Raw genomic sequence first — 6,000 nt, forward strand, 5'->3', positions numbered from 1 at the left:
ATTTTAAAAATCGGATTACCAATATTCAAAAGTTCCTACCCTCACTTCCACGCTCCTAACTTTCCTCCTCTCCTCCTGCCTTCGGGCATGCCTTCCTCTTGTTCTTCTTCTCCTTTGGCCAATAGTAGCCCAATTTCCACCAGCACCTGTTGGCTAACAGTACTGGAGGTGGTTGTTGTTAACCCGGGCCTTGACCAATCTGGTATGGAAATCTGCATTGCCTGCATATTTGCTCTGGCAAAAATTTTGCGCTGGATGCCCTTCTGAAGGTTGAATGTTATATTTACTATATTTGTCTGATGGCAGAAGGAAACAACATGGCTACCCAGTCTGCCTTTAGGTGCAGCTAATGTTCTACCTCTCCCCTGACTGCCACGTCCTCCCACATTTTTCACCTGATCCGCTCCCTACCAAATTTAACCACTGGTTGCCTCTCTAACACAGGTTCTAGTAGTCCATTTTGAAGACCCACAATACTCCTTGAAAAACACTTCTGCAGATCCAAATGGGTCAGTTAGTCACTACAGTCTGCTTCAGGTGCCTAGACATAGTCTTTTACAACCAAATCATGCTGATTATCTCTGGCAAGAAGAGCTCCAGCTCCTCTAGTATCTGATCATATGACTTTCCTGCTCCTTCAGCTCATATTTATGCTGCATTTCTCTTTACCCCACATGGCCTCTAGAAGTGCACAGAGTACTTAAGGTTTGACCTGACCAGATCCAGCAAAATTGGGAGCATCAGCTCTTTATTTCTACAGACTATTCGCAGGAAGATGCAGCCCAGTACTGGCATTCTGGAAATACCAGCTACAGTAACTTGCCACTAATGCAACTTTATGAAACAATGTCTTCAGCCTAAGGGGCTACCTAAAGATTACAGAACTCAAGTGACAAAAGACGCTCTTACCTCAAACAATGAAGAAGATCCTACCTATGCATCAATGGTGTCAGATGCTAATAGCTAGGGCACTGTATAGCCAAAAAGAGACAAATAGAACATTTCTAAGTCTGAGATAAAAATACTTTCAAGAAACTGATACGAGACGGACAGTGAGAGTGGTGTGACAAGGAAGTGTGAAGGACAAAACAATGCCTGTACGCTTATAAAGCTTCGTCACCAACTTTACAGCTCAGAAAGTATTTTTAGAAAATGAATGATACTAATAAGCCATTCTAATTTCCAGTAATGTCTTAATCTGTTTAAAAGAACACGTTAATAAAGTGAAACAGCAAGGCAAACAATATATTTAATAAATACCATCAAAAGTAATATGCATTTATTGATGCACTGCAAAACCATAATATGTTTCAAAAACAATGAACAAGATTTGAACATGACGACAGTATAAGTAATCTAGACAAATTCTTCTTAACATAAATACTGACTCTTGAAAACTGACTCGCATGAAAATCAGGAGCAAAAAGAGTGAAGAAAATACAATTATATAACAACCCCCCATTAATATTCAAAAACGTGCACGCTGATTGGTCAGCGTGCACGTTGTAAGTCCTGTCGCCCGGACTTTTTCCATTACTATAACTCTTTTCTCTTTTTTTTTTTTTACAGCAATGGAGAATGCAAGATCTCTGTTGCTTCACACTGTCTCACTATGTTAAACGAGTTTAACATAGCGAGTCAGCTTTAAAAAAAGCAACGGAGAATCTCAGTTGCTTTTTTTTAAAGCTGTCTCGCTATGTTAAACTCCTTTAACATAGCGAGACAATTTGGAAAAAGCAACGGAGATCTTGCTTTCTCCGTTGCTTTTTTTCAAAACTGTCTCGCTATGTTAAATGGGTTTAACATAGCGAGGCAGTTTTAAAAAAGCAACAGAGATTCTCCGTTGCTTTTTTTAAAGCTGTCTCGCTATGTTAAACCCATTTAACATAGCAAAACAGTTTTTAAAAAGCAAGGGAGATCTTGCTTTCTCCGTTGCTTTTGCCCACAGCTCTAATGTACTGCGTAGGCATACACATGCACAGTACATCAGAACTGCAGCAGAATACCAGACAGCTGCGGAAGGGCAGCAAGGAGGCATTATACAATGCCATTATTTAAGAAAAGTAATTATTTTTTTTCTTAAATAATGTCATCGTATAATAGCAATAACCCACTTCTGGGTGTGGGTAATGCTGGATTTACCCATGGTTGGCTTTGTTTGGCCACTCGGGCTTTGCCCACATGACCAAACCACACCAACCATGGGTAAATCCAACATTACCTACACCCAGGCGTGGGTTATTGCTATAATATTCATATGACAAAGTCCAAAAACAGAGTATAAAAGTTACAGATGTTTGACAAATACTCTGCGAAGGAACAGAGATCAGGCACACGCACATAATCACAGATATGTATCCATTATAATCATCTGAACACATGCGGATCCAATTACACTGCACAAAGTTTAAAAGTCATGCCTCTCAACTGCCGCTTATTTTGCAGAGCTTACATGATTTTCTCATATCTGCTCTAAAATGTCTGATTTCCGGTAAATCACGGAGGATTATAGTCAGTCAAATGAGCCAGACAGAGTTTCATACTCATTCTTAAGAAAATGCATGATAGTGCAAAACTTGTTCCATTAACTTGTCTGGCAGTTAGCATGGAGGACTGACTCTTCGAAATATTAATGTGCTGCTTTAATTGTACTCTTTCCACCCCCATTTGCCTACGGTGTGACTAGGAGCAAATCAGTTAACCAAACAGTGCTTCCAGGTCAGCCCCAAAAAGGATATGTCTAAGCAGCTTACTTGGTCAACAAATGTATAAAACAAAAGCTTTTTACGTGAATTAAAGTAAGATCTACAAATTATTCCTGAGTTTGGATCTTTATCCAAAACCAGTACAGAAGTATATTAGATGTGTGTGTGTGTGTGTGTGTGTGTGTGTGCATATGTATGTGTATATGCGTGCGCATGTGTGTGTGTGCATGTGTACGTGTGCATGTATGTGTGCGTGTGTGTCTGTGTGTGTGTATATATATATATATATATATATATATATATATATATATATATATATGTGTGTGTGTGTGTGTGTCTGTATGTGTGTGTATATGCTGCTACATGTATATTTGCTTTACTGTATATATGGAAACAAACATTTATATACTCTTATTCAATTGTGAAATATCTGGCGATAGGTGTAGTGTACTGGCTCACCAGATGCGCAGTAGCAAGCCCCGCCCAAAACCCTACCCCGTAGTTGTACTTCAGTCGGACCAATTGAATATTCATCTGGTGTCAATGAATATTGATGCCAATATATTTGAAAATGCTCAGAAAGCTCTGAAAGCATGCATTTTCCGAACATAAAACCTAAAACAAGCCACAATGTCAAACATGCAATTTCCGAACATAAAACCTAAAACATTGCTGTATTTAAAATAAAAATCAATTTCTGAACAATAAACATCTTTGCGAACATAGGCACGGACACACAGTGCTACATTACAAGTATATTTATTATGCTGACCTCCACCAAACCACAAATATCCAAGCATCATGTATGGCCCAAAAGCAGTAGCAGAAAAAAAAAAAAACGGTTTTACTGTCCAGGATGCTCACTCTCTTTATTTGACTCACTATTCACACTGTCCCTTTTTCTTTTTTGTCTGAGCTTGGACTCTTCATTCACTGATCCATCATCATTTTCTCCAGAAGTACCTTGGGGGTGATCCTGTTGAAATTCTCTGATGTGATGCATTAAATTAACGAATAAGTTAGTGTACAAGGTGATAAATGACATATTAGCACAAAACAAAAACAGGAGTTTAAGGTGCCAAAACAAAAACAGGAGTTTAAGGTGCCTATTTACCTGCAATAACAGTTGAATATCTGAATAGGGACTGGTTGATTGTGCAACTGATGATTTGCGATGTGGTAACTGTCAACAGTCGGACTTGCAAGGTGTTGAGGAGATTATGATATTGATGAAAGTCTCCAAGCTATGTTACTTTTACATTTAAGGGGATCTGGAATTTGTACATTGTTACGTGTATGGTTATACATTTAGGGTGATTATTTATCAAGTATTTTAATTCAGGGGATATTTGTAAACTACACTTGTCTCCAAGCTACCTTTCTGGAAATTGTAGCTTTATGAAAGTAACTACCGATGTAGGTGTATGCTTTTACATTTATGTTGCTGGAAATTGTAGCTTTATGAAAGTAACTATGCTTTTACATTTAAGGGGATCTGGAAATTGTACATTGGAATATAACTGTAACGGGAGTTTATACTTGTACACTTGACTTACATTCGGCCAACTTAATTGTATGCATGATGTCACTGCTAATATGAATGGCATGTCCATCATGCCTCATTTCACATGCATCTTTTAACGTCAATCAACATTGCCACGCACTCCTGCGCAGAACTGAATGTGAGCCAGTACACTACACTATCGCCAAATATCTTGCAATGCTCTATCAGGTTATCTACTGTCACTGTACATTTTGTACACTGGTATTTTCAACCAAAAGGGGAAATATCCTCTTATTGTATACTAACTAGAGTCTACAATGTGTATGCTACTACTCTGTAAATTTTTCTTCTCTCTGTAAACTTATGGAGTTTTTCTCCCCAGGACTCAGCTGAAAACAGACACTTGTTGTCCAGTCAGACTATCCTGGCATACAAATGTTAAACAAATAAAAATAAATCTGTATAGTTGTTTTCAATTCAAAATTGCAGTTAAACATTCTGTATTGCTGTTTTCAATTCAAAATTGCAGTTAAATAATGCATTTGAGATTTAATCTGGCTGCTCAGGAGGCATCCAACTGTACATACTGAATGCAAACAGTCTGCAGTGCAAATAAAGATAATCCAGGAGGTATCTAACTACTGACACAAACGATAAAAAAAAAAAAAAGAAATTAGGCACATAATACTTTGGAGCTTTTCTCCCCGGGCCTCCGCTGAAAAGGGGCTTTTACCCAGTCGAAGTTTCCATGTAATCAGGCATCAACTAACCAATACATAAATAAATACATACAGTTTACACTTCGAGCTCCCTCCACCACAACTACAGAAACTGTACGGGCAGTTTCAAGAGACAATGATGTCCACATCGTACCCAGTCTGGTTGTCCCACTTACCCTACTTTGTCCGTCATAGAAATGTGTCTTTTCATCAACAGTATACCTTAAGGAAAACAGTTACCTGTCTAGAACTAGGATTTGAAAATAGTATAGGTTTTGCTTCGACTCTCACGGGCCCCTACCTTGGGGTACGTATCGCTCTCACAAATCCCCTCAGGCTTCTTTCAGTGGTGTGAAACAATGTTTTATCTACTCAGGTTAGTGTACCCACCGTGTAGTCCAGTCTGTTTGATTAGTTTGTGGTAATCCCTACCGACTGTCTCTTCTTGATACAACAACCAGTTGCACCTATAAGGCATAAAACACAGAAACCATGGTAGACAGCTGTTAACCTGATGAGACGTCTAAAAATGACAGAGCGGGGCGGAAGTAAGGTGAACACTACTTTGTAACCAAATGCACGAGGAGCGCTATTCCGTACGAAAGTCTCAACAGAACCCGGAAGTAACTGCAGTGCTGTACGGAAGTTACTAAAGGGAGTGATGTAAACACAGTAAGAGGAACTAAATATTCTTCATAGAAGAACTGCTTACTCTTCCGTACGGAAATTAGTGTTGGGGCTTCAGGGCAGTAGTCTCCTTCGTCTCTGTGCAGTAAGTTTCGTCCGCGAAAACCGTTTTTTTTTTTTGGAGCTTGGTCATGGCTAAAAACACAGTGTCGTCGGCTCGGTTCCGGAAGGTTGACGTGGACGAGTACGATGAGAATAAGTTCGTGGACGAAGAGGAAGGGGGCGAGAACCAGTTGGGCCCGGACGAGAATGAAGTAGATTCATGCATCAGGCAATATCCTTTATATAACAATCTCACGGTTCGATTCCGAGTTGAACCTATCTAACCGAGGCATCCCCAGTTAGTATAGTGATAAAGCCGACCGCGCCCCTTATGTCCCGGAGC

General features: G+C 39.4%; 1 protein-coding gene across 3 annotated transcripts in view; it reads right to left on the minus strand.

Moving 5' to 3' along the window:
- Positions 1–5,746, minus strand: part of LOC122790043 (5'-AMP-activated protein kinase subunit beta-2-like) — a 145,475-nt gene extending 139,729 nt beyond the window's left edge. The window contains exon 1 of one of the 3 annotated variants that reach the window (XM_044057604.1): positions 5,230–5,746. The gene's annotated coding sequence lies outside the window, so the exon portion shown is untranslated. Of the gene's footprint in view, positions 1–5,168 lie in introns of all 3 variants that reach the window. The other 2 variants (XM_044057606.1, XM_044057605.1) reach the window with 2 other exon arrangements.
- Between the last annotated feature and the right edge of the window lie 254 nt (positions 5,747–6,000).

The sequence above is a fragment of the Protopterus annectens genome, chromosome 15.part0, assembly GCF_019279795.1.
Source record: "Protopterus annectens isolate FY-2018-M chromosome 15.part0, PAN1.0, whole genome shotgun sequence".
Classification (NCBI taxonomy): Eukaryota; Metazoa; Chordata; order Ceratodontiformes; family Protopteridae; genus Protopterus; species Protopterus annectens.